Raw genomic sequence first — 27,284 nt, 5'->3', positions numbered from 1 at the left:
CATAGTGGCTTCTTAACCTGGCAGGGGAAATGCCATGTATCTGTATCCATGAAAGCAGTTTTGCTGAACTGCACTGCACGAGAACTGCTCTTCTGGCGTGGTTCAGTACCCGCTGAGGAGTAGCAGCTTTAAGCCCAGTTTATGAAAATGGGAATCTCCTCCCTCGCTTGCTCCAAGGATCTTATGGCTAGCAAGAAAAACTTGGGGGCATCCAAGCCTCTGGGCTTGGGCCTGCAAGTAGGATGCCCGCCAAAGGTTTTGAAGCCCCAGGTGTGGGTGGAATATGTTTGCCTATAGTAGGGCCACTTATGGTTCTGGACTCTTAGATTTGGAATTAGTTTTGGCTAATTTGGCCTCAGATTCAAATTTTAAAAAACCAAAAAAACCCACATAAGCAGCCTGCTGCTGCAGACTGACCTCTGGGTGCTGCAGAATCCTGGGCTTTGCCCTGGGACTTGACCCATATGGCCTGCAGTACATGCAGGCTCCAGACCTTGGGCATATAGGGAGCACACCTGGGGGCATGTGTGCCCATATGTTCCTGATCTCTAGAGCCTGCCCTTCCCTGGGTTCCATTGCCCTGCTCAGCCAGAAGCATTTGGAGTTCTCAGGATCCCAGATGAAGCCCAGACTCTGGGACTCTGGGACCTTCACTGCTGCAAAAGAAGAGCACAGCAATCAATGCTGAAGACAGCATTGGTTGCTGTGCTCTTCTTTTGCAGCAGTGAAGGTTCATAGGGCATGTGTGACAACCAGACGCCCTTGCTGTAGGTTACAGAGCAGGGGCAAGCCAGGGTGTAGGGCTGCAGGGAGGAGTGTGAGGAGCCCCAAAAACTGGCTGCTGCTGAGGGGGGCAACACACTGGGAATACTGCTCTTACAGTTTATGTGAATAGCTCTGGGTGGCCCTGGGCTTGTGGGTGGCCAGTATACCTAGCTCCTTCTCTCACCAGTGGCAAGTGCACAAGATGAAGGCTGTCCTGGATCTAGCTTTGACAGCAGCAGAGAGTACCATAGCTCCTTAGGGATCTTGCCACCCCAGGGACCCATTACCAGAGAGCTGCTGCTGACATCTGTCAGGGGTGAGCTGCCATGATGCCAAGCACAGCACTGTACTAGCATACACAGTCCCAGTGTTAAGGTTACCAACATCTTTGGCTTGTTAGAAGCTGGCATCTCCCTTTAAGCTCCCATTCCCCCATGACACTTCTGGTTCAACTCTTCTGTGTATGGAACCCCCTGCCCCTCTGGGACACCTCTAGGCTGTCTCCATGCTCCTGGCCGGGCAGCAATAGCCCTGTACTCCCAGGCCCCCTTGGCAGAGGTGAGCAACAGCAGCTCCAAGGGTTGCAGGCTGAGGAGCCCCCAGCAGCGTGTGAGGCAGCACATTGCTTCAGCCCTGCTCGCTCCCCATGCCGGCCAAGCCGGATAGAGCTCTGGAGGGCTTCCAGCCAGGCTGCTTATTAACAGAACCCCCTTCCTGTATGTGACACTCTATTTACAGAACCTCCCTTATCCCACTAACAAAAGGGAGAAGAAAATAAACTTCACCAGGCAGCTAGGGTCAAGCCTGCCTGTCCCCCAGCACCTGGGGCAGGCAGGCAGGACTACAGCCCTTTACCACTGCACACTGTTTTTTCAACACAGCCCCCAGCCTCCCCACAAGTCCTTCTGCTCTGGTTGAGGAGTCTGAAGTCCTAGCTGGCTTTTCATTCATGCTAACACAGCACATTGTGGTAGTGTTACCCATGTGTCCAGACTGCAGGCCGTGGGCACCCGAGCTGGCATCCCCACCGTCTGTGCCACAGCTAATACCCCCAGGGTGGACCCTTATACTTTGGATCCTGACTTGCTCCATTCCTTGTTTCATCATAAGCATCCATACCTTCATGGGTGATAATGCCAGCGAGGCACACAGCTGCATAGAGGGCAGTACCTGGGACCTTCCTCTCCCTGTCCAACTGCTGCTGAGGTTGGCACCCATCAGTCTGAGACCTACTCCCCCCTCAGCCCAGTCCACCCCCAGGCTCAGCACTTGGGGGGCCCAGTTTGCCAAATGAGTTTGGCACCAAAAGCTTTGTGGAATTGGGCTCCCCTAAAGCGGGGGGTGGGGGAATGCTATTTCCTCCTGTTACCTCCTGCCCCCTTCCTAGGGGAACCTGACATGTGTCCTGTGTGCCCTCCATGATACGCCTTAACCTGTGAGGTCAGAGACAGGAGCTGCTGTGCTGTTACCCATGGTGGGAGCTGGTCCCTGCGCATTGTTCTAGCTGTACAGGGCATCTGGCAGTTGCCGGTGTCCTGTTCTCAGCCCATGGCAACCAAGTGGCTGTTTCTGCAGGGCGCCTGGGTGCAGGGAGTTTTACTGTGAGGTGGAAGGAGGGCTGGGGGGTGGGGGATTAGCTGACCAATTTGTAATTGTTTCTAGTTAATAATTGGAGGGGAGCAGAGCCCAGCCTAGTGGAAAGCCTCCCCCCCGCAACTCTGTGGCTTTGGTTACAGCAGTCGGATCTTATCAGGGTTTCACAGTACATTAAGCTTTACAAGTCACTTGTAAATCAGATCAGGAGTGTGATAAGTGCAGAGCAAGAGGGTCCGTGTGGGGAGGGGTGGAGTTAAGAGGTGGGAGTTTTTTAGCTTGGAATAAAGTGCCAGACTTTTCCCTCCTGAAAGACAAAGGGCTGGTTTGCCTCTGGAATCCAGGTGGAGACGGGGAGCCAATGTGTGCGACCCTTCCCCTCTGCATTGCAGTGGCACTTTCCCCCCAACTCCTTCTTAATTCTGGTGCCCCAGGGGCTACACTCCTATGCAGGTCTGAATTGGCCAAGCAGGGAGCAGGCACTTTTTGTGCCAAGCCCGCAAGTGGGGCAACTTTCCCCTTTGCAAAGTACACCTCCAACAGCAGAGCTGACAGCTGGGGAAGCATAGCAGCCCCTCCTGGCCAGAGGCTCAGCCCAGCCTGTGTCCCAGGTGAATGCAGTACTTCAAGCCCCTTCAAGCCCAGCTTGGGATGGGATTGCTTCCCTGAGGAGCAGAGCTAGCTAGGGGACAAGGGGCACCCTTGGGGAAAGAGTGGACTGGGAAGGAATAAATAGAGTGACCCACACACTTAGGCAAACATCTTCCACCATCCAGGCAGCTGGCTCCGTCTCTGGCTACTTGGCTGAAATGCCCTTTGGACAGGCACCTCTGTGCTGGGCCAGTTGTCTCCCTGCACATTTTCTCTGGACACAGGTGAAGCAAACAGGCAGCAGCCCCCTTGTCCTGAGGAGAGGTTTGCTTCCTAAAGCAAACATCTTGGAGGCAACGACTGCTGGCTTATGTCCACTGTCCGTTTAGTTCCCCTGAGTGCTGCCCCATCCATTGACAGCGCATGCCCCTTGCCCAAGGCACTGGTGACCCTGTCCTCTCTAGGGTGCCAGGGCAGGAAAGCCAGGGAATACCAGGCAAACTCAGTGCACAAGACAAAGTCAGTATAGAACAAAGCTAGGCTGGGACTTACCAAGTGCCGGGAGTGGGCGCACGGGAGGTTGGCTGTGCTGCAGCGTAGCTGGGGAGTGCTGGAGGGGCAAGCGTCCTGTCTATAGCTGGGTAGAAGGGGAATCTGGCCCCATCGCCCCGTGCAGGGTGGGATGGATTCTTCAGACTGAGAAAGCAAAGATCCACCCTGAGCCCGGCTGTGGGACCAGCAGGAGTTGCTGTGCCTGTCCCTCCGTCTCCCTCTGCAGATCAGCCAGCCCTGGGACAACTGAAAGTTTTTTAACCGGAGACTAGTCTAAGTAGTTGCCTTTAGAGGAAAGTAGGAGGAGCTGGGCAGCGAGTGGGTGGCACCCTGAGCCCTCCATCTTGGGCTGGCCCTCTGATTGGCTACAGGACTTGACACAGGCTGGAGCAGGCATGGGGAAAGTGGAGGAAAACTGGCTTTAATTTCCCTTAACTCCTTTTGGGCACAGGCAGCGCATTCCATCGTCTGCGGGCGCAGACAATGGCTCTGCTGGAGGAAACAGGCACAGAGGCTTGCTGCCCTGCCCAACACTGTGCCCTGAGCTGCAGCCCAGTGGAGACCCGATCTGTCTGCCCCATGGCAGTGTGACACCACCAAGTTAAAGCCAAAGAGGACTTAGCCAGGAAGCTGGGAGGCATCTGTCACCTGCTTGGAAGGTGCTGAGCAGTGCTGCCCCTCCCACCCTCCTGTGCCCAGTCTCAGAGAACCCTGAGGCCCTGATTTCCCCTCCCCTTCTGGGAAAAGGGATCCCTGTGTCCCCTCAGGCCTGGCCCCCAAACAGGAGCCCAGAATACTGATCCACCTTGTCTCCAATGCTGGGATCTCTGGGGAGGTAGGGATGTAGTAAGATCTCTGCTGTGGGCTGTGCTGCACCCTGGGCTGCAGCAGGCATGCTCTCAAGCCAGGGGCAAGAGGTGCCATGGGGTTGATGGAGCTGGTGGTGGCTAGCAAGTAGCAGGTGCAGTGACCTACTCATGTCTGGCGCTTTTGCTTTAACCCCAGTTGAGGGCTCGTTGGGATCTTAGGTCATGGAAGCTTGTGTCTCCTGCCTGTTGGCAGTAGTGGTCTTCGAAGTCTTTCCCCATGGGGTTTACTGAGGTAATAAATCAGCAAAAACTGGGAGTGGGGGTGCTGTGAAGATGTGCCATGGGGCCCTTAGCACTGAGTTGCTGACTACAGCTGACAGGCCATGGGACCCTGTTTGTTGCCTGGAAATGAGCCCCTGACCCTGTTCAGGTTGGTGGCAGAGATCACAGTGAGTCCATGGGGCCTTGCTTCTCTTCCCCTTGGTACAGTCTGTGTGTGTGCTGTTCCCAGGGCAGGGGGTAGTTGGGACAGGCCTGGGGTGAGGGTTGAGGTCACATCTGGGGCAGGGAGAGGGCTCAGTGTGGGCCAGTGTCACTGTGCAACATGTTGACTCCTGAGCATGCTGAGCTTAGTGACCAATGGGATGGGGATTCGCAGCCCAGGAGGGTTACAAGGTGGAATTGTCCCATCTGGACATCCAGAGCATCAGTGAGTTGAGCACACGGCACTCTTGTGGCATGTAGGGAACAGGTGTCCATGTCACACAGCTCATTGGGTTTGGTAACTAACTCGCCTGCTTGTTGGCAGGTTCAGGGGAGCCAGAGTGGTTGCTGGGCCTGCAGAGCCCCCTCCCCTCACCACCATAGTCAGCCCCCTGCAGAACAGGCCAAGATATGGTAGTGGGGGCAGTGAACACCCTTCCACCCAGTCACTCCTGTCCAGAGGCTGCCAGCCTTCCCCTCCTCTGCTTTACTGCAGACAGAGCTGGTGGCATCTGAGGCTGTGAATGAGGCTGGGGGGGGTGTCATACAAATAATGACCCATTTTGCATGAGGAAGTTAAGCTGTGTACCTGGGAAGTGCCAGCTGATACGTGGCAAGCTGCCACAATCTGCTGCAGCCATGGCACTACCTGCCCTCAGCACCCACACCTGCTGGATTAGTGCTGTCATTGTTTGTGTAGCTGGTCATGCTAATAGTTACTGAAGCAGGAGGGAAATACACCCTTTGCAGAGCCAAAAGTGCCCCAGCACCTCACAGGCCTGCTGTTTGCTTAGCGCCACTCCTCCTCACCACAATGAGAACCTCAGCAGCGTGGCACCTTGGGTCACAAGCCTCCCTGCATGTGAGGAACGTTTTGTTGCTGCAGCAGGAGTTTTGTTGCTGCCTTTGGCCCTGACAGCTCTCTATTGCTCCCACTGATGGTTCAGGGAAAAGCCCTGCAGCTGTGCCCAGAGTTGAGTGGCCACTGAATCCGCAGCATACTGGGGGGAAATGAGACCCCAGCCCCCATTCATACTGGTAGCAGCAGTGCCTAGGAAGGGTGTTCAGAACCTCACAAGCATGTCCATGGTCTGGCATACTGTAGCATCTCCTATGAACAGGGCAAGCGAACCTGGTGCCACCTGCATAGGTGTATTGCCATGGATGTGCCTGGCAGCATCACTCCTATGCCCTTGGCAAGCATACTTCATGTGCGCAGCTGTCTGGTTCATGACATAGTATGTGCAGCCAAGCAAAGCCAGCAAACTTATGATGCAGTGTTAAAAACACAGCTTGATGCCCAGGATTCCTTGTGACCTGTCAAACTCCCACAAGCTCCTGGTTAGGGCCTGTTCCCCACCTCTCTTGCACACACACATCCCTTTCCTCTGTTGCTATGCTGCTTTCTCACTGTCATTGAGGCTTGGCTTGACAGAAGGAGCAAGCTCCCAGCTTGCTACTCCATTGTCTCTAGTTTTTGTGTCAAGACTCTTCTTTAAAGGGGGAAGAATTCTCATGCTAGGGCTTTGCTTTGACGTCTGCCTGCTGTTAGCTAAAATGTTATTCATCTTGCAGAATCCCCACGTTGGGAGGGAAAGGCTGAGTTTTGATTTTTTTTTTGAGCAAGTCATTTTCCTCACTGGACATGTAGGCACCTTTGGGTTGGAACCCAGAGACAGGTGAGTTGTGCCTTGCAGTCATGGTCTTGATGTAGCCTGATTATTCAGAGGCATAAATTACCAATAAAAGGCCCAGAATCTAAGCTTTCATTGTCTGTAGACCTTATGGTGGGGAAGAAGGTACACCTTAAAACTGTGAACTGGGTGTAGTAGATGTAGCTATGTCTGCCTGAGTCTGCAGACAGCCTGTAACAAAAGCGTTGACAAAAATGTGTTCCACTTCAGTCATTTCAGTGGAGTGCCTGAATTGTTCTTGAATTGCCAGCCCCCTTAACCCTGTCCTGGCAGTCATTTCAGCAGCACATGTCAAGTGCTTCCCTCCTGGTGATGGATGCAGGCAGAGGCATGTACTGAGTGGAGGTGACCTACAGCTGTTCATTGCCATAAAGCAGGGGTTCTCAAACTGTGGGTCGTAACCCTTCGGGGGGTCACGAGCAACTTAAAAAGGGACTGCAAACTTCCCAGGGGGTACACATGGCAGCATGGGGAAGCGGTGTGCAGCGGTAGCGCGGAGTGGTGGATGGTGGCAACAGCTGCCACGTGCTCCCTGTTCCCTGCCACCACCATCCAGCACTTGGGGTCACAGTATCACAAAGTTTGAGAACCCCTGCCATAAAAGTTTGCTTGAATGGGGTAGCAAGGAATGCAAATACTTTCCCTCCACTCCCCCCAAATGTTAAGTTACCTCTGTCCCTGCCATAAAAGGAGAGGGAGAGGAGAGCTTCGCTCCTCTTTTCCACTACCAGGAGTCTTCTACTGCCTTTGAGGTGTCAAAAAACTAACCTGATTCCCCTGCAGCTCTGGACCCCACAGCCCAGAATGGCTAGATTGCCACCAACAGTCCCCCAGTGCCGTTCAAGATGGCAAGTGTCTCTGGCAAACTGAAAATGAGGGGCATAAGAAGGTTATGCTTTCTTACTGTAAAATCACAGTAAATAACCAGTGTTCCCTGTTTGGCAAGGGTTGGGGGGAGGGAGAACTTGAGAAGGCAGTGCTACATAATCCAGGTACTTTGGGTTAGCTGTATAGGACATAGGGTCTTGACAATGGCAGTTTTGGGACAGGAAGTCACTGCTAGGGCAGCCACTTCTCTCTGGATTTTCTCAAAGAGATCTGAATAAAATCCTGATGCAGAATCACAGCACGCGCTCCCCTCCCCCACCCCTGGGTAACCACAAAAATGTCAAGCTGAAAATAATATATTGTCTCTTTGTTCTCTTAAAAGCTGCGTGTTTAGTTTTCTCCCCTGCCTGTATCTTAGGTAAATAAAGGCACTGATTAGTCGTGCTCTATTCCACTTTTATAGCACTCTTGTTCCTTATCACCCCAGATTAGGGGCCCCTTCTCCATTTCGGTGCCCCGTACAGAGCAGTAGGAGCAGAAGAGTGGGCAAAGTTCGAGGGAAAGGTAGGCTGCAGGCAGGCACTGGTGGAGGCCCTGGGGAATTGAATGTGTGCTTTATCTAGGTACTTGTTTTACTCTGTCCCCTGCGCCTCAGTCCCATGACTAGATCCTCAACTGATCCACAGTCTGTGTACAAGGTGTGAGGTGAATGAGCTAGCAGTGCTTGGGCATCTCTTCTGCTTGAGGCTCCTGGTCATAAGCTGTGTGTGGCATGAGCAGGGACTGGGAGCTGTGGGTGTGCCTGTTGAATCCGAATGTAGAGTAGGGCTCATACCTGCCACCTGGTACCAGTGAAAACTTACATTTAGGCAAAGTGGAGCTTGTTAAGCATTGCTGGGGGATATCAACCTTTGAAACCAAAGCCTTGCATCCCAGGAGTGTTGACAACAGCGTCCTTTCAAACAACCTGCAGCCCTGTGGGCTTGGTGAGCCCCTCTGAGCACCAGGCCCTGCAGCTGGCCAGGTTTGGGAGCTGAGGGTGCTTGTTTTTCAGTGGTGTTGGCCAGAACCCTGCAATGGCAGGAAAGAGTTCCCCGTGCTCTGGGGACCAGGGTGTGACTGGGCTGGCATAGGTGGCCCAGAGAGAAGGGGGACCACGGTGAGCTGGGTCAGGGCTGGGGGTGAAGGGAAAGCTTCTGAAGGGCTGCCCTGTGTGAGGAGGTGTCTGGGAAGGAAGCCAACAGCATGTTACGGCTGCTCATTTAAAATTAAACACCAACTCTAGCTGGATTAACAGGCCTCTCAGGTTTCCTAGGGTAACATGAGATTTTCCACATCCACTTGGGCCATCCAGTCCAGTATCCTGGCTCCAGCAGGGGGCCCTGATGCTTCAGAGAAAGATATACTCTCCCCTTTTCCTCCACTGGCATCCCTGCATGTGGAACAAAGCATGTGCAAAGCAGAGGAAAGGTGTGTGGGGGGGTGTTACACTGTATGTCAAAGAGCACCTCACATCATCAAGGATCAGCTTTGGGTTAGAGGAGGGTCAGGCAGAGACACTATGGGTCAAACTACAAGGGGGGCATGGCAAAAGGGACCTTACAGTGGGTGTCTACTACAGACCATCCAACCAGGGGGAAGAGCTGGACCAGGACTTCTCCAGTCAGCTTATGGAGGTGGTTAGGTCAAGGGATGTTATTGTCATGGGCAACCTAAACTACCCAGACATTTGCTGGGAGGAGCAGACAGCCAGGTCTGACCCCTCGCGTAGGTTCCTGGCTGTATTACAGGACCTTCACCTTATCCAGGAAGTGCACAGCCCCACTAGGGGTAACACCTTTCTGGATCTGTCCTGGCCATGGGGGATGACCTGGTGAGGGGACTGCAGGTCCTTGACCACCTGGGCAATAGCGATCATCACCTGCTGGATTTCACTATCCAACACAGGGCATCAAGGGCTTACACCAAGGCTAAAGCCCTTGACTTCAGAAGGGCCAACTTCAATGAGCTTAGACTAGTGGGGGAGGCACTGAGGGCCCAGAAGGTAGAGGAGATGGGAGTCCACGAGGGATGGTCATACCTTAAGGGGGCAATCCTCCAGGCCCAAAGGGTAACAGTCCCTGCAAGAAGCAAGGCAGGTAAGAGTGCTCAGAAACCCCCTTGGCTCAGCAAGGGCATTCAGGAATGCCTGAGGACTAAAAGGCAGCCAGTGGAAGGGAGGAGCTATCACCAAGGAGGAGTACCCCTCCTTGGCCCGGGAGTGTAGGAGGGCCATTAGGAACACCAAGGCAGAGATGGAACTCAGGCTAGCATCCAGGATTAAGGACAACAAAAAGTCCTTTTTCAAGTACATTGGGAGCAAGAAGAAGGCACCAGGCAATGTAGGGCCCCTGCAAGATGCAAACAGTAATCTTGTGGCTATGCCAGACAAGAAAGCTGATTTTTTTAACAGTTTCTTTGCCTCTATTTTCTTGAACAGGAACCAGGATATCCCACCTACCAGAAGTAGGGACCATTTTGGGGATAGCTCTATCAAGTCTTCAGTCAGCGCAGATGTAGTTAGGGATCTTCTGGAAGGGCTAGACATTTTTAAATCTGCAGGTCCAAATGCCCTCCACCCAAGGGTGTTGAGGGAGCTGGCAGGGGTCATTGCAGAGCCCTTGGCCCAGCTACATGAGCATTCGTGGTCATCTGGCCAGGTGCCGGGGGATTGGAAACTGGCTAATGTGGTCTCAATTTTCAAGAAAGGGAGGAAGGAGGACCCAAGTAACTATAGGCCTGTAAGTCTCACCTTGGTGCTTGGGAAGATCTTGGAGAGAATCATCAAGGAGCACATCTGTGGGGTCCGGCAGGGGAGATCATGCTCAGGGGCAATCAGCATGGGTTCATCAAAGGCAGGTCCTGCCTGACCAACCTGATTGCCTTTTATGACCAAGTAACTAAATCCTTGGATGATGGTGTCGCTGTGGACGTAGTCTTTCTAGACTTTAAGAAGGCCTTTGACATTGTCTCACCCCATCCTCATCAATAAATTAAGCGACTGCGGCATTGATGCTGATGGGGTGAGACAGAGAGTAATGGCGGATGGGTTGTACTCAACCTGGTGAGATGTGAGCAGTGGGGTACCCCAGGGCTCGGTCCTCGGGCCCGCACTGTTTAACATCTTCATCAGTGACTTGGACGAGGGGGTGGAAAGCACGCTGTCCAAGTTTGCTGATGACACTAAGATGTGGGGCAAGGTGGACACACTTGAAGGGACACAGATGCTGCAAATAGATTTAGACAGACTACAAAAGTGGGCAGACGAGAATAGGATGGGGTTCAACGGAGACAAATGCAGGGTGCTGCACCTTGAGGGAAGGAATCCACAGCATACATACAGGCTGGGGAGTTCCCTTCTTGAAAGCACAGAGGCAGAAAGGGATCTCGGAGTCATTATTGACTCTGAGATGAACATGAGCCGCCAATGCCAGACCGCAGCCAGCAAGGCCAGCCATACCTTGTCATGCATCCAAAGGTGCATTTCAAGCTGGTCCAGAGAGATGATACTCCCCCTCTATGCGACTTTGGTCAGGCCGCAGTTGGAGTACTGCGTCCAGTACTGGGCGCCGCACTTCAAAAGGGATGCGGCCAGCCTGGAGAGGGTTCAGAGGAGGGCCACCTGCTTGGTGAGAGGGCAGCAGGACAGGCCCTACGAGGAGAGACTGAGGGACCTGAACCTGTTCAGCCTCAGCAAGAGGAGGCTGAGGAGGGGGGACCTGGTGGCTGCCTACAAACTCATCGGGGAGATCAACAGCAAATAGGTAGAGCCCTTTTCTCCCCAGCACCATTGGGGGTGACAAGAAACAATGGTAATAAGCTGATGGAGAATAGGTTTAAGTTAGAGATCAGAAGGCAATATTTTACAGTTAGGGTGGCCAAAATCTGAAACCAACTTCCCAGGAAAATGGTTCTCGCCCCTACCTTGGGTAAATTCCAGAGGAGGTTGGACGATCACCTGTCTGGGGTCCTGTGAACCCAGCATTCATTCGTGCCTGTGGCAGGGGGTCAGGCTAGATGAGCTGTTCAGGTCCCTCCTGACACTAGCTATTATGAACTGTGAAACAGTCACCCCTGAGCCCTCTGAAGTACATTAGGGACATGGAAATGGCCTTTAAAACAGTGGCTTGCAAAGCCCCACTGAAGGTTAAACAGCATCTTGCACCTGCATGCCCAGAGGGGACAAGAGTGTGCTTGGCAGGGCTTCCATGGACTCTCTGGCAAAGCATCTACTTTTAGCAGCTCCAGGACTTTATATCTAAACCAGCCATGGGAATGGCTATGGCTGTGAGATCAGACCCTCTTTCTCCCCACTTCACCCTGGTGACATCCACTGGAGAGATACCTAGTATCTGTCAGGGAAGCAGCACTGCTCCATGGCAGCATTCCCTACCAAGCCATGCATCATGAGCAGGGGTTGCTGGACGTGGCCATGTGAAATGTTACAAAGCTGCAGCCGCACCATACCTCTTTCATCCCTGAGCACATCACAGTGGGGCAGGCCCCCCAGAGGTGGGTCATATCTGGAGACTAAGTGAAAGAATCAGAGGCTGTTGGACTGAGGGGCAGCAGCACTGTCCCTAAAGCAGCTGTCAGTTCTGCTTGGTTTAATCCTAGTTCTCATTGCCGTGGCAGCCTCCTGAGCAGTCCTTTGCAAAGGCCTTCAGGAGTCCCTCTGTATGTTGTGAGAAAGCAGGGTGGTTCTGACACTTTGGCAGGTGACCAACAAGAACCACTACCTCACCTGAACCCCAGCCTGTGAGATGGGCATAGAAATATGAGGCAGGGATAGGGCGGAGTGGGTAGTCGGCAAAGGGGCTTGCCTCTGGGAGGACCCAAGAACATCCTGTTGACAGGGGCTGCACCCTGGGCAGCCAACCCAGCCTGCAGGTTGCCAGTGCTGTTGCTCCCTCATCTAATTTCCCTGCACAAGAGGAGAAAGGCAGGGCTAGCAAAGAAAGCAGTATTGGACCTGTGGAATGAGGCTGCCATGGAGGGCTCAAGTGTGCTGCTGCCCCAGCCTGCCTATCTTCTGTACACCCTTCAACTGGCCCAGGTACCCACTCTGGCCCTGGAATACAACTTAGGCTGTGAGGAACTGTGTACATCGTGAGCTCTGTACACATATTCTGCTGGTCTACTCTGTACCCATGTGCTGCACCATTTTGACGTGCTCAACAGAGCAGAAGGGATATGAGAGCCTTGGCCCTTGTGTGTGGCCTAAGTCAGACAAGGGCTAGATCTGTGTGGTGCCTCTCTCCATTCAGTCAGGGCAGTGTGATCCACCACAGAAGCCAAGCTGTCTCTGAATTTCCACAAGCTTGCTCCTTATGTTAGGAAACAGTCTTACCTCTTGTTTGTGACTTAGCAGCTGTTTTCAGCTGTGTCTCTGAGCCACTGGGTGACACTGCACAAGTTGCCTCCTCTCCCTGTGCCTCAGTGTCCCCAGCTATTTAAATGGAGAGAAAGACACTGACCTCTATTGTAAAGTGGAGACGTGCTGGCAAAAAGCGCTTGACAGGAGCTAGGAGAGTGGTGGCTCATTTTCCTAGTAAGGCTGGGTATATGTTGCAGCCACCGAGCAGTTCTGGTTTTGGGGCTGGCCATGGGGTGTCCCTGTGACAGATGCTCCCCCTGCCTAGGATAAGAGTTCCTGTGATGCCATATGTACCTGTGTGTGGCTCCCAGTGTCTTCTGCCTGCATGTGCCCCCTCAGGCTGTGGAGAATGCCTCTTCCCATCTAGAAACCTCTAAGAGCTGGAAGCTGTAGAGCAGTTTTCTGGTGGGGGTGAGCATGGGCCAGCTGGGAACATTGTGCCTGCTGTGCAAGCTGCAGACTTGGACAACTGTTGGGCTAGAAAGGAAGGCGTGCTTGCCCCTCACCCCAAATACAGCATCGCCCTGTACCACCTTCCTCCCTGCAGAGCCCCTCTGCAGTATAGACTGGGTCCCCCTTTGCAGAGAGTTGTGGGTCTGGGCCACCAGGGAAGAGGTTGCCTGATGCTCAAGTAGAGCCCCTGGGAAAAGAGCTGACAGCCTTATGCCCCCCAAAACCAGGGCACGCTGCTGCCTTCTGATGCTTCCTTTGATTTTTCTGTCTCCTGGGGACAGACTGCTGGCCCCATTGTGAAGCACTTGGCTTTATGCCAAGCCAGACCCTAGGGCAGGTATGAGACTGTAGGCAGTCAGGCATGCTGCCTCCCGAAGGTGTGGCTCACAGTTCTGGCTGCCTCCAAATAACAGCAGGTGGAACAGGACTGACCAGCCTTGTCTGAGTAACCAGGGACGGGGCTGGATCATACTCTGCTCACCCATTCACCTTACTAGCATCAGATTTCCAAAGCTCCTTTCCTAGCAAAGGTTCCTGAAGTACCCAGGGCCCCCACAAGGACAGCCTCTCTCATGGCTGCCACGACAGGATGAGATGACCTTGCCTAAGTAGCTAGGGACAGGGCTAGGTCATGCTCTGATCCTTCCCTCTTCTTGCTGTGGCCCACTCAATGGCCAGGTGCTGGCAGCCCACAGCCAAGATATCACAGATGACTCCTGAGATATGTAGGGCTGCCAGACTGGGTCCCCTGCAAGCTGGCAGCCCTGAGCATTGCCAGGGGCTTGGTCCCCACCCTGTGGGTATCAAGTTCCCTTCCAGGCCTCTACTCAGTCAGTCCTTGTGCCCTGCCTTCCACTCCCCTGGTTCCCGGTCTTCTTGGGCAGTGGGTTCTGCCAGCCCTGCACCCTCTCTGTGCTGAGCTCAGTTAGGCCACACAAAGCTCCACACTCACAGAAAAGTGATGGGAGGCCTTGATCTCCCTGGCGTGAATGAAAGAAGCTGTTTGGGAGGGCAGCGTGTCCCTAGCCTTTGGACACAGGGAGAACCAAGCCTTGATTTCCTAGTGATGGCATATGCAGTGTTGCTGGTAGGCAAAGGAGCTGGGCTGTGCCCCCCCAGTGCCCCCCAGTATAGTTGGGCCTGTAGGATTGTCCCTCAGGCTGCTGCAGTCTGGGTCTGCCTGAGGATCTAGGAGCTATTGCCAAGCAAGGCACTGCAATCAGCCCCAGGCACAGCAGGAATGTGTGTGACCAAGACAACTTTGTGTTAGCAGCCAGGGTTGATAAGAGTTAGCTTGAAAGTCTGGCAGGCCCGAAGGGGGACAGTCCAGCAATGCAGTGTTAGCTGGGCCTCCCCCACCATCACTTCCCAACCAGCTCTTCTGGCATGCCTAAGTCCTGCTTCCCTGAAGTCCTAGCCTGCCTGGCTTACTGATGATGGCAGCACCTGCCTTGGGGTGGAGCTGGACCCCACCCAGGTCCTGAGGACAGATGGAGCTAAGTAATCACTCTCTTCCTGCTGAATCAGGCACTGTGACCTTCCCTCCCCAGGCAAACAGTCCTAGCCTGCCTGTGAGGTCTTAGTCTGGACCATTCTAGGGAGACCCAAGGGCAAGGGAGCTATCCCTTCTAGTGCCCTCCCTAAGGCACATATGCCAGGGCAAGCTGTGGCATTATGTTATGGACCTTTGCCACCAATTTGTTTTATATGGGAAAGACTTTGTGGAGGCATCAGTCTGAGGGAGTGAACAGCATGGGCAAGAAAACCATCCTGGCAGTGACTGTGGCAGTGGATGCCCTATGGACACAGTGGGCACCATGAGCAGGTGAGTGCATGAGGTAGGGGAATTCTGCAAAGACAGTTGTCTCTGTCCATGCCCCCTGCCCCCCCCCCCCCCCCCCGCCCCCCCGGATGCTCTAAAAATACAGCCCGTCCCTTAGCATTGCCCAAGTCCTGCACCTTTTGGGCCCAACTGCGGGCTGCTACGATCAGGGTTGTGAGGGAACATTGCTAGCATTTGTGCCTTGTGTTTCCTTACGAGCTATTATGCTTTGTGCTTGTAACCTGCCTCCAGCAATGACCATTCACTACTGGTACCTGGTGATCTGTAATGCCCTGCAACATACTCATGAGGCAGATTCCAAAGTGTCCAAGATGGTATTAGCAGTGTCAGGAAAACTGGCGTTTTCCCCTGTGCCTGTGTGTCTGGGGGACATCACGACTAGGCCCTCTAACTAGAGGTGAACCAATACATCAGTCTGATATTGGATTAGTACAGATATAAAGAAAATTGACTGTATTGAAAATTGGCCTGATGTGGCTGATAATTTGTCTGATAAATGCCCATGCACGCGTGCAGTCGCAGTGCAGCACGTAGGCAATGACGAGCACAGCCCAGCAGCTTGGAGAGCTGCATGCAGCTGGTAAATCTGTTGTGCTGGAAGGGGCATGGGGGGGGGGTGAAGATCAAGGCCCCTGCAGTGCGGGAGGGAGTGGGGCTGGGACAAGCACTGCCCAGCTGGGGTGGGGTGCCAGGCGGAGCTGGGGCTCATGCGGGGAGACACGGGGGGAGGGCCCCTGCCACTGAGCACAGCCCCGGCCCAACCCCCCACCCCCATGTACCAGGAAGAGCCCGACACAGCCCTGGCCTCAGCTCGCAGCTGCAGCCCATCCTGCCCACGCCTCACATGGATCAAGGGACAACCCCACCATGCCCTCCCAGGGTGCATACAGCAGCAGAAGCCGTGCCCCCTACCCATGGCCCCCGATGAGCTGTGGCTCCGTCCGGTGCCCCACCCCAACTGCGCAGTGCCTGCCCCAGCCCCTGCCCCAGCCCCACTCCTCCCTCACCGCAGGGGCCTTGATATGCCTCCCCATGCCTTTTCCCTCCCCCATCCCCTTCCACCACAACAGACTTACCAGCTGCATGCAGCTCTCCAAGCTGCAGGGCCGTATATCAGAAATCGGATTGGTATCGGCCAATATGCCTCCTTAAAAATTGGCTATCAGTATCGGTCCCCAAAATCTCTATTGGTACACCCCTATCTCTAACCCATCTTTGGCCTTAGCAAGACCTTGGCTGTCCTGCTGCAGTAGGTGTGCTTGTGCATACAGCCCTGGATGTGTACAGTTGACACGCTGGCTCTCCATGCCTTGTTTCCTGGAGCTCTGCTCAGATTTCTCCATGGAAAAGGCTCCCCAGCCCTTCTGCAATGACAAGTCACAGTTGCTGGAAGCCAAACCACGACCCTAGAAGAGCAGAAAGCAGGATCTAAGGCTGAAGGCATCTCTGCTCATGCATGGCTGGGTTAGCTTTGGGAAACTAAGTTCTCAGTCATGCTACCATCAAAAGAGAGGCACTGGGAGACATCCAGCTCTCAGCTGCCATCAGCACAGGAGCCAGAGGAACTGGGGGAGGTGACAGGCCTAACTTGATGGGCAACTGCATCAGTGCTGTCTCGCATATGCATGGAGGAGCCACTATCAGTGGCACTTGCTATGCCAAGAGGTTTGTGCTGCATTAGGTAGTCATTACCCCAACTGGGCTGCAGGACACGGGAGGGAAGCTAGCTAATCCTGGGCAGTCACTGGAGACCCTTGCGAATACCAGGGCTGAGGGAAGAGGGTTTAGTGATGGCAAGGACATTGGCACAAGGAGGGGGAAGCCAGGCAGGCTCCTGGTTGATGTGCCAAGGCTGGTGCCATGTGACCTGACTTTCAGTGCGTCCCAGCCTCCTGGTCCTGGCAGGGACCAGAGCTGGGAGGAAGTGTTCTCAATCACCTGTGGTGGGGTGGGGAGCTGAAGGAGCAGAGGTAAGATCTAAGGCTCACCCCTTCACTTTAGTAACATCAGGTCTCCAATGCTCCTTTCCTAGCAAAGGTTCCTGAAGTGCCCAGTGCCCCCACAAGGACAGCCTCTCTCATGGCTGCCTCAAGAGTAAAACAGGATGGGCTGGCCCTGTCTGAGTAATTAGGGCTAGGGCTAGGTCATGCTCTGCTCCTTCCCTCTCCTTGCTGTGGCCCACTTAATGGCCAGGTGCCAGCATCTCACAGCCAAGGTATCACAGCTGACTCCTGAGGTATGTGGGACTGCCAGACTGGCTCCTCTGCAAGCTGGCAGCCCTGAGCATTGCCAGGGGCTTGGTCCCTACCCTGCGGGTATCAAGTTCCCTTCCAGGCCTCTACTCAGTCAGTCCTTGTGCCCTGCCTTCCACTCCCCTGGTTCCTGGTCTTCTTGGGCAGTGGGTTCTGTCAGCCCTGCACCCTCTCTGGCCCTGCCAAGCTGTGTTCACAGAGCAGCCTGCTGGGGAGTGGAGCACGGCCTCTGCTGTGGTGCTGAGCCATTCTCAGGGCTTACGCCTGTGCTAAGCTGCTGTAGGCCACAGATGCTCTTATTGCTCTGAGTCACTGCTCATCCTGGGTTTGGGGCAGTTAAGTTAACATAGTTCATTCCTGCTGGCTTGGTTCCTTAGCCTACCCTCTAGGTCAGGGGGTTTCAACCTTTTTCAATCAGTATACCGACAGCGGTCAGACAGAGTGGGCAGGGGTAGGGGGGTGGCGCACAGCTGGATGTGGAGTATCAGCAGCCACCGAGTGCGAGCTTCCCCTGCCCCCTGCAGCCGGCCGGGTGGGCGGCAGCAGTGCAGGATGGTGCATGGCAGCGCTCCATCCCCATCCGCCTGCATGTACCCCCTAGGGCCTTCTCAAGTATCCCCGAGGGTTGACAATCCCTGCTCTAGGTCCTTTCTGCTCCAGTCCAGGAGCCCTTGACAGCACCTCTGGCCCAGTCATGAAAACCATGTTCTCCCTCCAACTGGTCAGAGGTGGGTGGAGTGGGACTGACTGCAACCTCCATCTCCAGGACAGACAATTAACCCTTCCCTTCCTGCCCTGCCCTGGTACAGTACTGTTTGTCCAGCCTGTCTCATGCTCTCTGACCACATCAAGGACACCACTTGCCTGGGAGTGAGGTGAGACATTCTTCTGCTTTGAGGGTGAAGTCTGTTGCACTTAAAAATGGGTTTTTAAACTTAGTGCTCTGAGAATTGACACAACACTCAGTTGATGAATAGCAGAAAGGCTTGCTTTAATTACTACCATCAAGTTACAAAACAAAATGACAGAAAAAAGACTCCTTCCCACTATAAAATGAGCTATTAGTCCTTATATTATGTTAGCTGCAAAGAGATCTTTACCCCAACACAGGCAGAAAGCAGTTCTCATACAGCCTCACAGTGTGGATCCTTCACTTACTGGCTGGGTGGCAGGATGGCTTCTTGTTCTTCCCTGCACTGCACATACCTTGTTGGCAAGTCTGTCTTTCTTTATACTGTTTAATTGTATAGCTTCCAAGCATTTTTCCTTGATAGCCGGCTGATTAAGGTCCAAACAAAACAGGGAGGAAAAGGGTGACCATCATATTACAATTAGATATTGGATGCCTGTTTTGAGAAATGTGAGGTTGTCATGTACAGGACATCTTTTCTGTACCTTTTACAGGTTTCTCTTGAGATGCATATTTAGTCTTCTGTCTTCTTTAGTTGCTAGTTCAATTGAAATGCATATGTAATTCCCTTGCCTTCACTGGCTCAGTCTTTTCTTTGGCTTTCTGAGCTTGGAAATACACATGTAATGAGTGTGTCAGGTTTCTGCCAATAATTTTAACTTTTATTATTTTACGGCATGGGTCTGGTATTGGGTACCTCAGGCTCCATTGTCTCAACACCTAATGGGTTGCAAGCCATTACTGGAGTTTGATTTTTTTGTGGCAGTCTTGTTATCACAACCCAGTCTTGCCTCAGCCGCTATCTTGCATTTTTTTGTAAGAGACACAGTCAAAGCTTTCACAGTTTTCATATGCAGCAGAATCTCCCTTAGCTCAGCATTTCTGCCCATGAAGGAGTTGGCAGAGCACAGACTGGTTGGCTTCCCCAGCTTTTCTCTTTGGGGTCCAGTAAGTGCCCAGGGTATCAGGCTTGAGAGATGCTGCCCGGGCAACAGATCAGGACTACCATAGCACTGGGGGACTGCAGGGCAGTCCTGAGGGGAGACTGGAACCCTGACTTCTGCAGAGGAGTTGAGGCAGTTCCTCTTGCCTAGGGATGAAGCTGGGAGATGTCACCTGACTGCCTCAGAAGGGCTGTTCATAAGTAGATGGCAGCGATTGCTCTGCCAGTTTCTCCTTGCTGGGGTCCGGTGCATGTGTGAAGAGTCCTACAGGTGCCATCAGGCTGCTGCTTGCTGTACATGTTCATTCAGCTGGAGGACAAGACTGGGGGGAGGAAGAAAGCAGTGATGGCTCTGAAAGCTCCCTTATCATAGACCTGGCCTGTGTTTTCATAGGCCTCAGCCAGGCTGCAGGCCTGGCTGTGGGAAAGTCCTTTGTCTTGGGGAGAGAGGACTCTACCATTTCCCACAGCAAACTGAGGACTTCCCAGGCCTGCCAGAAAAGTAGGGAGGTGCTAGGCCTGGGGCCAGCAGCAGCTTCCCTTGCAAGCAACATCAGTGCTGTGACCCCTGGGCACACATACATGAAAGCTCCAGGATGTGGGGGAACCTGGGGCTGCTCAGCTTGGCTCCTGGCATATTCAGGAGCATGAGGGAAGGCTGGGCCTGTGCAGACAGTTCGTTTGGGCCTCCTATGGAGTTGGGGCCTACTGGTACAGAGGCAACTAGGCCAATGGGAGGACGATGGCCATGTCCAAGGGCAGTCAGCCAGGCAAGAGAAATGAGGGGCTGAAGAGAAAAAAAGCCTCACTGATCTCACCGTGGGGAGGGTTTTGGTGCTGGGTCCTGCCAGGCAGGTATGTGGAGAGCTGCTCTGGATACCTGACCTAGGCATCTCTTCTCCCTTCTGTCAGCTCTATGGAGCCAGCTCTTCTCAGAGGGTTTGAACTGGAGGCAGGAAGGGGAGGAGGTGTGCATCAGAGCAATGGACCTTGTGTTCTCTCCCCTCTGGCTAGCTGCTCTCCCACCTCAGCTAGACAGTTGCACCAAAGTAGATTTTAACAAGCCCTATTGCCGTCACTCTCCATGATGACCCTGCCCCAGTTCCTGTGTCTCATCTAAACCTGGCCTCAGTATATGTTGAGGCAGTACACACCACCTGGGGGGTGCATCCAGGCCTGTGGGTGGGGATTCAGAGCTGAGAACTGAGGTGATTCTCTGGTAATGTCAGATCTGGGCCCTAAACTGCATCTAGGCCTCTAGGCCTCAGTGTCCCAGCACGGGATCAGGCCTTGCTTGGGATGCTGAACCCAGGAAGAGCAGCTTTGTGCCTTAGCATGCAGAAGATGCTAGAACAGCTCTCAAGGGGGTGAAACAGGCAACAAGGGCTGGTGTGGGGCATGAGTGCTTCATAGACATGCAGGAGGTCCAGAGCTGGCAACTAGAGCAGGCAGTCTGCAGAGAACACGTTGTCCCCTGGTTCCTTGGAGCAGGGAAGGCAGCTCTGAGCCACTTGTCTTGCTTGGCAAAAGTCTTGTTACCTAACCTCAGTGTTAGGCTTTAGGTGGTGGTACCGACTATTGGACAACAATAGTCTGTTCTTTGAAGAGGGCATTTATTTCATAAACTAGCAAATAGACTGTCAAGAATGATGGGGTGGGGTGCGGGGGAAGCTTGCTCCACCATCCCTGCTGCCAGCACCCTGCGCCTCTGCTGCATCCAAGGGGTACCCCCGCCAGCCCTGCTCCTTGGAGGTGGTGGCAGCATGGGGTGTTGGCGACACAGCACTGGCCTCGCCCCCCAGTCTGTCCCCTCTGTCATGCCGGCACTCCACCATGCCAGTCCGCCCTCGCCATCCCCTCTGCTGGGGACAGAGAGCTGCCATGACAGCGGGGATGAAGCTGGCCAGCACCACTGCTGCTTCCAAGGAGCAGGACCAGGGGCAGGGAGGGGCGAGGCCATCCCTTGGATGCGGCAGCAAGGCCAGAGCAGAAGCGAGGCCTGTGCTGTGCTGCCAGCACCCTGTGCAACCAGTGCCTCCAAGGAGCAGGCCCGGGCCTGGGGGGGCAGCACCACTGGCCTTGCCCCCCCGCTCCATCCCTTCTATCCCTGCCTTCATGGCAGTGCTCTTCCGTGGTGGCAGTCTGTCCCCGCCATCTCCCTCTGCCTCCAAGGAGCAGGGCCGAGGGGGGGGATGAGGGGGGGTGTAAGACCAGTGGCGTTGGCCTTGCTCTCCTCCTCCTCCTCCTCCCCCTACCCCCCACTGTCATGTACTACACTGTGTGTATGTCTGTGCAGAGCACTCTGATTGGTTGTTTCAGTAAGCATTTCAGTAAGCATTGTGATTGGCTGCTGGGACAACCAATCAGAGTGCTCATAAAGCCTTATGGCCAGACAGACACACAGACTGAGGCTTTTATTAGATTAGATTTCATAGACATTAGGGCTGGAAGGGACCTTGTGAGATCATTGGGTCTAGCCCCCTGCCCAGGGGGCAGGAAGTCACTCGGGGTCAGATGACCTCAGCAAGGTGAGCATCCAGGCTTTTCTTGAACATATTGAGAGTGGGTGCTTGCACCACTTCTGGCAGGAGTCTATTCCAGACTCTGGAGACTCGGACAGTAAAGAAGTTTTTCCTTATGTCCAGTCTAAAATTGTCTTTCAGCAGTACAGCTATTTGCAATTTTAAGTATAAGACAGAGAAACAGCATAAAACTTAGCTGAAGTCAAGACAACAGAAACTTTGAATAAGTCTTACGTAGTCCTGAGGACAGAGTGTCTCCCTGCAGCCAGGTGTTCAGAAGTTTTTCTGAGGATCCACAGTTCCTCTTGGCAGAGGTCTCACAAATTTCATCTTTGCCTGCGTTTTTATGGGTGATCTTGACTCCCTTCTCTCCCTTGGTTGCCTTCACAGTGTCATGTCCTTTGCCCCTCTCAGGATGTTTTCCTGTTTGTTTTTTAAATTCAAGTACGAAAAATTGACATCTCAACAAAAACTTTACAGGCTTCACACTTAAACAGCAAACATCACACTGACAGACAACTTATATGTACATTAAAAAAAAACATGCATGAGATTACAACTTAAAGTGGATGTTTTCCTGATCTGGTTGTCATCCCTCTCAGAAGCCTTTTCCTGGCCTGAAGTGTATTCATTGGTACTGTAGTGTCCCTGGTTTTCACAGGTTTTATCATGTTTATGGTATGGGTGGCAGAGTGCCTCCTGCAGACTTTGAAATCTAATCCATTGTAGGCCCTTGCTTTCTTAAATCACATCAGAGCATCTACTGCCCACTTAAACAGTCTGGTTCCACTGCTTCCTCAGGTATTTACTCAACATTTTTTCCAAATGCTACAGAATTAGTAAGGGGCCAGAAACTGTTGTGCATTTGCCAACAGAAGGAAGCACTGCACTGTGCCAACCACTTTGAAAGCTGGGGTGCACCAGGGGGCCACTCAACTTTCTGGGTAATGAGGTGGCAACATGGGACCCAGTGCAGGGGACATGCACTCCAAGCGGAGGGCCATGCCTGGAGCACTGTACCATCTGGAACTGAGCTCCGAGCCAGGCTTCTTCTCCCCAGAGCTCCTTTCTGTAGGGCACAGTGCTCTGAACCAGGTCTGCTCTCCCAAGAAAGTGGTATGTGGGAGTGGTGTCCCATGAGAGGCCAAGCTCATGGGCTTATGGGGGAGGGAGCGGAGAGAGAGAGGCCTCAGGATGGAGGGTCTTTCCTTCTTGTGAGTGCTGAGTTCAGGGCTGTGGGGAGGAGGATGGGTTGAAGTGCACAATAAGGACTGCTGCATGGTCAGTGGTGCAGTCCCAGTGGGCAGTGGGAGCAATCTTGAGGTATTGCATCCTAACAGGTGGAGGGGACAGGAAGGATGGGCCTGTCTTGGCCTTTAAGTCCTTCTCACTCCCTGTGAATCTCTGTAAACCAGCTTCATGGGCAGGAAGACAGACAGAAGAAGCACTAGCTGCAACATTGTGTCACCTTTGAGCAGTCTGAGCCTGTGCTGCAATTGCTGGGGACCAAACATCATCAGGGCAAAGCCTCAGGGACAGGCAAGTGCTGTCTACAAAGCTCATAAGTGAGGTAGGAGGCTGCCTGGTACTGAGAGGTCCTGGGGTTAGGTGATGAGGTCTGTAGCGCTGCCTGGATGCCAGGTGGCAAGTTTGTTTTCCCCATTGCTAACCTCTTCTCATACTGCCTCTGTCTGCCCGCACAGCCTCCTCTCCTCTCAGGGTAGAAGATTACTCTGGTTCTGGTGTCAACTAATGATGGACCAAGCTTGATTTCTAGCTCTAGGAATTGGCGTTGGATGCTGAAAGCATTTTCCGCTGTGAGGCTTGTAGGGCTGCTCCAGGCCTGGTGTGAGCTGGGGCTCTCTCCCTGCAGTCAGTGGCATTGCATACTCTTGCATGGAGATCCCAGTGTGTCTAATCCTAATGACCCTGCTGTGCTGGTCTGGGGTGGTTCGGGGTATGCTGTGCCAGCTTGGGACACTGTACCGTGGATGTGTACATGGCATAAGGCTAGGTTTGCTCTAGACTCCTGGAGAAGGACCTGGGGTGTGATGGGGAGTCACTGCTCAGAGCTGCTGCTGGAGGAACTTGAGCAGGTGGCTGGGGAGTGAGGGAGGGTGTGTGAGACAGGAGGATGAGTGGGGAAGTGGAGAGATGCAGCAGACAACTGCCCCATGAGGAGAGAGAGCCTCATCAGAACCAGCAGAGGGTTCCCCCATACCCATACTCCCCTGACTGAACAGGGCTGAGGGGAGGGCTGTGCAACTTGTCTGGAGGAGGGGATGGGCTGCACTAGAGCCATCCTGGAGGGAAGGGCATGTGCTGCCCTGAGAAGGGATCACACTTGTCCATGTCCTAATGTGATGGGATCAAGCCATGCTCCTCCCCGGGCAGCTGTAGGACCCCATGTTCCATCAGGTTAACTAACTCCATCCAGACCCTCTCCACTGATCCAGCACTGCACCCCGATGGCATTGGATGTCTGGCTGATGGACTGCGTCCCTATGTCCCAATAGACCACAGGTGGGCAAAATGTGGCCCATGGGACAGATGCGGCCCACCAGGCCATTCTGTCTGGCCTGTGGGGTCCCTAAAAAATTTAGAAATTTAATATTTATCTGCCCCTGGCTGCCTGTCATGAGGCCCTTGATGGCTTACCAAAACTCTGTAAGCAGCCCTCCGCTCAAAATAATTGCCCACCCCTGCAATAGACCATTGTCCACATTAGACAACCTCCCTGCTCCCTTTTCCCCTTCCCCCCTTGCTGGCACTAGTTGGCTCCCTATTAACAATCCAGTAGTGAAGCCAGGATCAGAGGAGGTCCAGAGACTCAACTTCCCATCCCTGGTAGTGGTGCCCAAGTGCAATGATAGAAGCAGCCCCTATGTTTGGGAGATGGTATATCAGTGCTGTCACCAGGCAGTGATGGGGATGTTCAAAGCACCATCTGCTGCCTCTTCCATGCTTTTTAATTGCCTCACGTGAGTTTCCATGCCTCTTTGAGAGCTGCTATCCAGGCAGGCCTGGCTCTCATCCCTCCTCCTGGGCTCCTGCCTCTAGCCAGCTCCATGCACTGCTGACTTACCCATGAGCATGCTCTTGCCTGAGGGAGATGGGTGCACTTCAGCATTTGTTACCAGAGAAGCTGGTGACCCACTCCTCTCCAGGACTGGCTGGTCCCTGTGGGTAGGGGGAGGAACAGCTTTCTCTCTTCTAGGGCACTGGGGTGGTGATGTCGCGGGAGATCCCAGCTCAGTGAGGTGGGGAGTCTTTCCCCACTGAGTAATGAAGAAGGGCTTTTCCTGTGAGCTACTCCTTGCCCAGTTTCCTTCCATGGCCTCTCTGTGGAGGCTTTCTGTGAGGATCATAGAGTGCCAAGGGCCCACGTGACTGTGGTGACAGACTGAGACTCCACACACTCATGTCACATATGGCACTGGACATACAGCCTCCAAGACTAGTCGTTTCCCGTCACGAGGAAGCAGCTGCTTTTTGGCAGTCCTGACAAGCCAGTGGGGGTTGTAAACCCAGATGGTTCTTCAGGCTCTGGGAGGGTCTCAGGGAGAGGGCACCTGGCAACAGAGGCTGGGCTAGTGGTGGGGAATCCCAGAGCACTGGCAGCCTGTGGGGGCGTGCAGGAACCCACACTAATGTGCTGCAGCCTTGGCCAGGCGGGAGCCGGCAGGGTAGGGGTGAGCTGCTATCGGATCCTGCAGGCCTGTAAATCAGGGCCAGGGGGGCAGATGTTCCCAGGCAGCCGTGAGCTTACATCAGACAGGTTCCAGGAGAAGCCTCCATAAACGTGTCAGGCCTGGCGTTGTATATTAAAGGATTATGACATGGGAAGCCATAAATCAGGGAGCAGGCAGCAGTGCTGAAAGCTGTTCTCACAGCCCTTCATGGACATGTGGGGAGGAGGGGGAACTTTCCTCCATTGAACTCTCACCACAAGAATTAGTCCTGGCATAAACTCCTTTCTCCTGCAGGAGGCAGGGGCCAGATCCTGCTCTTTGAAACCAATGTAAATCCAGAGTTAATTGATCCAACAGGGATTAATTTTTGCTCAGCAGAGGCCAGGATCTGTAGCATTACCAGCACTTTCAGAGCCTCACCGCTTCCACCTTTTCCCTCCAATCCTCTTTACTGCAGCATCCTGGTGGGCCTGGGACCAGTGTGGTGTAAATATAAAAGGGGCCATTGGAGAGGAGCCTGCCCTCACCTGCCTGTTGCTAGAGACTGCAGCTGCAATGACCAGTGCAGGGAGAATGATGAGAGCAGTGTGTAAGGAGCCTGGGGTGGGACAGCAGGGCCTGGCAGGTCAGGACTGAGGAGTATTGGCAGAGCTGTGGGAGGAGTGCAAGGCTGGGGCAGCGGAGGGTGGTGTGCTGGAGCTGAGGGGTGTTGGCTGTGGTCTGCTCAAGGGCTGGAATGGCAGAGGGCTGCAGGTCAGGAGTGAGAGGTGGAGACTGCTTGTGATGTGAGCTTATGAAGCCATGATATTTTAATGAGTTTGTTCAAGTACTGGGGTACAGGTCGTAGCCATGTTGGTCTACAGGCAAAATCAATCAGAACTCTTGGTAGAGGTGATATCTTTTATTAGACCAACTAGATAGTTGCAAAAAGAATTATTTATTTGCAAGCTTTCGGGCATACGTACCCTTCCTCAGGCATAGGAGAGTGCAAAGACTGTAAAATTTCTCCCAGGTAGAAATGAAAATTCATGTTTTTCAGGAGAACTGAAAGGTGGTGTAAGATCTCCCAGCTGGAAAAGTCTTGAAAATGCAAATTAGGCTCAGATAAAAGTTGGAGCAGTCTATTAACCTCAGAGTTGTCTGATAGTAAGCAGGATGTTGATTTATGCCTCTTTTTTGTTATGATGTTGCACTGCCTTTCAGCTCTCTTGAAAAATACGAATTTTCATTTCCACCTGGGAGAAATTTTACAATCATTACACTCTCCTACACCTGAGGATGGGTGTGTTTGCCTGAAAGATTATAAATAAAGAATTTTTTTGCAACTATCTAGTTGGTCTAACTTCAAGTACTGGTAACTTCCTGAATCCCCACCCCTGACTCGGGTGGTTTGGAATAGAAAAGTGCATCCCACAGCTCAGGCTCTCAAGGAGCTGGTCCTCATGGGATAAGTTAAGCACGAGATTCACTGGCATCACAGAAAACCCCACTACTTGCCCCATTGGGCCTACAGAAAAGTCAGCTAGCTGCTGAGCAGGACATCAGATAACTGCACTGGGGAAGCCTCCTTAAACCACTGAACCCAGGAGCATGGAGCACTGCTGTTCTCAGCAGAGCCCTGAGGGGACCAGCAGCTTACTAAAAATGTGCTAAAAATTGTGTTGTGCCCTGTTCCTGGGCTCACTGTCAGGTTTCATGGGCTAACAGTCTCATTTTGCTGGTTCAAAGTATGGTTCTTTCTCCCTGGCTGCGGAGTGAACAGGAGTGCATGGAATGGAGTATCTGACGGAAGTGGACTCAGTGACCCAGGAAGCCCCTTCCGGTCCTTCCACAAGGTGGAGAGAGATGGACTGAAGGTGCTGCTGAGGGCACTCACTGGGAAAGGCAGAGGGCTCTGTTAGTCTCTGTTACTGTCTCTTCTCTTCTGGGCTCAAGCGT

At 53.4% G+C, this 27,284-nt stretch overlaps 2 protein-coding genes across 4 annotated transcripts in view; one reads left to right on the top strand and one right to left on the bottom strand.

Moving 5' to 3' along the window:
• Positions 1 to 3,759, bottom strand: part of VASN (vasorin) — a 31,845-nt gene extending 28,086 nt beyond the window's left edge. The window contains exon 1 of the mRNA XM_006274738.4: positions 3,502 to 3,759. The gene's annotated coding sequence lies outside the window, so the exon portion shown is untranslated. The remainder of the gene's footprint in view (positions 1 to 3,501) is intronic.
• The window catches only part of LOC102574404 (mitochondrial import inner membrane translocase subunit TIM16), a 217,098-nt gene that overhangs the window by 159,082 nt on the left and 30,732 nt on the right, over positions 1 to 27,284 (top strand). The window lies entirely within an intron of this gene.

This window comes from Alligator mississippiensis, chromosome 13, assembly GCF_030867095.1.
Source record: "Alligator mississippiensis isolate rAllMis1 chromosome 13, rAllMis1, whole genome shotgun sequence".
In the NCBI taxonomy this organism is placed as follows: domain Eukaryota; kingdom Metazoa; phylum Chordata; order Crocodylia; family Alligatoridae; genus Alligator; species Alligator mississippiensis.
The sequence above is the reverse complement of the archived record's forward strand: the minus strand, read 5'-3'. Positions and strand labels throughout refer to the sequence as shown.